Source organism: Leopardus geoffroyi, chromosome B4 (genome assembly GCF_018350155.1).
Source record: "Leopardus geoffroyi isolate Oge1 chromosome B4, O.geoffroyi_Oge1_pat1.0, whole genome shotgun sequence".
Taxonomy (NCBI): Eukaryota; Metazoa; Chordata; class Mammalia; order Carnivora; family Felidae; genus Leopardus; species Leopardus geoffroyi.
In genome coordinates this window covers 88,553,423-88,555,919 of record NC_059341.1, presented here as the reverse complement: position 1 = coordinate 88,555,919, position 2,497 = coordinate 88,553,423, and the positions used below count along the sequence as shown (strand labels likewise).

Here is a 2,497-nt window from a genome sequence, read left to right as displayed (position 1 = left end):
CTTCAGTTTCCTAGAACATATCTGTATTTCATATCTTCTTGGTACACAGAAACCCATGCTAGTCTGTCCTCATAGAAAAATGGTTCCAACCTTGGCTTGTGTGTGTTGGATAGAGGTGTGGAGAATTAGATATTCCTCTAGTGATCTAGAGTGCACTCAGGATTTAAACCCATGGATCTAGAATGTCCTTATCACCCCTTTTCTCTTCTGCCCTCAGGCTTCTTTGTAGTAAAATTCTACCCAATATTTCTGCTCATCTCAAGGACAACCTCATCTCTTACTGACCTTGTTCACTCTCCATTTCCCTACCCTGTTATTTCTTTTTCCACTGACCCTTTGTAGCTCTTTATTTATATACTTTTTATGGCACGCACTATATTCTTTCACATGGGAGACTTGTATTTACTATTTGTTTTTGTCATCCCTAGGCTGTAAATCCCTGGAAGAATCAAGTCTCTATTCATATTTACATCTTTCAAAGCATTTAGCACAGGGACTTGCATGTAAGTGGGTACTCAATAAACATTTGTTACATTGAATAATTCAAAACCTTTTGATGAGGTGCTTGTTTTTAACTGAGAAAACTGAGATTGGAAGTCTATGGGATGTGATAATAAGGGTGTAATCAGTAGCAGGTCAGATTAGTGAATTCTATGTTTGAGTATATTTGCTATAAAATATTAAAAGCCTGGATAGCTATGATGTTTCTTTTCTTTTGTTATGTTTATTTCTTTTTGAGAGGGAGCACAAGTGGGGGAGGTGCAGACAGAGAGAAAGAGAGAGAGAGGATCCAAAGCGGGCTCTTCACTGACAGCAGAGAACTCAACGTGGGGCTCGAACTCACAAACCATGAGACCATGACCTGAGCTGAAATTTGGCGCTCAAATGACTGAGCCATCTGGGTGTTCCTAGCTATGATGTTTCTAACACAGTAACAGACAAATCTTCAGGAGTTTACATAAGTCTACAATTTCTAATTTCCTATGTCAGAACAACTCTGCAATGAGAGCCACCTTGAATTATTATAGATCTCCACACCCCAATAATTAGAGAGCCAATTAAGTAGAATTTGCTGACTAAAGAATTACACAATATAGGAAACAGGAGATTATACTGCAATATAGCAAAGCAATAGTACTTATTATTCAAACTGCTTGAATAATAACCAGCCTTTGCCTGGTGAGTCCTCTCAGGCTGAAGTTAAGATAAAAAAACTTCCTGAATCTAAGAACTATGGTTGGCCTCTACTGGAGAAAGGCTTGGCTGCTATAACGGCTAAGCTTTTCTTTGATTAGCAGTCAAGAAAAATCAGTCTTACGGCATCAAAAGAAAAATAAGGACATTTATTGTCCAAATAACAGTCACTGGTATTTTCCATCATTACTGCTTTCTTAACCATTTTTGGTTCTGGGCCCTCAGCTCTCCATCATCATGTGCTGCAGAGGGAGTGCCTGTGCCCAGAGATGAATCTGTGTTTCTTTACTATTTGGTGCTGATGAAGACCAGAAAAAAATCAGATATACTTCCTCAAGGAGTTTATATAATATGTGCTGTAAGTAGACAGAAATAATTTTTATGGGACACATTTTGTAATGGATGCTGCTTCCCTGGTCCACCTATTCTATGGTGGATGTCAAAATTTGATTAAAATGGTTAAATGATACCTATTCAATTCACTTTTCTATTTATCATATTCATAAGAGCTTTATTTCAGGATTTAATGATAACAAAAATGATACTAATAGTGGTGATATATTGTAGTTACTTAAAAGCTTATGCGAGCATCATCATTTTAAACAATGGAATAGGGGTGCTTGGGTGGCTCAGTTGATTCAGCATCTGACTCTTATTTTCGGCTCAGGTCATGATCTCATGGTTTATGGGATTGAGCCCTGCATCTGGGTCTGTGCTGACAGCGTGGATGTAGCCTTCTCGGGATTCTCTCTCTCTCTCTCTCTCTCTCTCTCTCTCTCTCTCTCTTTCCCTCCTCCCCCCACTCATGCATGTGCTCTCTCTCTCTCAAAATAAATGAACCTTAAAAAAAAACTATGGACTAAGCGACTGCATAGTGAGTAAACTTATACATATATATGCAACTTAAAACTTTTGAAATAATTTCTGTCTTAAATCTTTAGTGTTATTGAGACAAGCATTAGATAACTGTCTCAGTTATCTTTCTTTGTATAACAAACCACTCCAAATTTAGTGGCTTAAAACAACAACCATTTATTTTACTTATGAATCTGCAATTTGGGAGGGTGCAGTGGGGAGAGCTCATTTCTACTTCATGCAGTATCATCTGGGCTGCCTTGAGTAACTCAAAGGCAGGAGTTTGGAATCACCCGAAGATGCACTCACTTAATATATCTGACAGTTGATACTGGCTGTCGTCTGGTACCTTAGGTGGATCATTTACACATAGCTTCTCTATGTGGCTCCTTGGCCTCCTCACAGCGTGATGGCTAGCTTCAAAAAGAGAGCATTTCAAGAAGGCACG

At 38.6% G+C, this 2,497-nt stretch overlaps 1 long non-coding RNA gene across 1 annotated transcript; it reads left to right on the top strand.

Annotated features, from left to right (window-relative positions):
- Positions 1–427: 427 nt before the first annotated feature.
- Positions 428–1,663, top strand: LOC123592062. The gene is made up of 2 exons (XR_006709571.1): positions 428–503; positions 1,420–1,663. It is a non-coding gene; the product is annotated as an uncharacterized LOC123592062 (long non-coding RNA).
- The last annotated feature ends 834 nt before the right edge of the window (positions 1,664–2,497 follow it).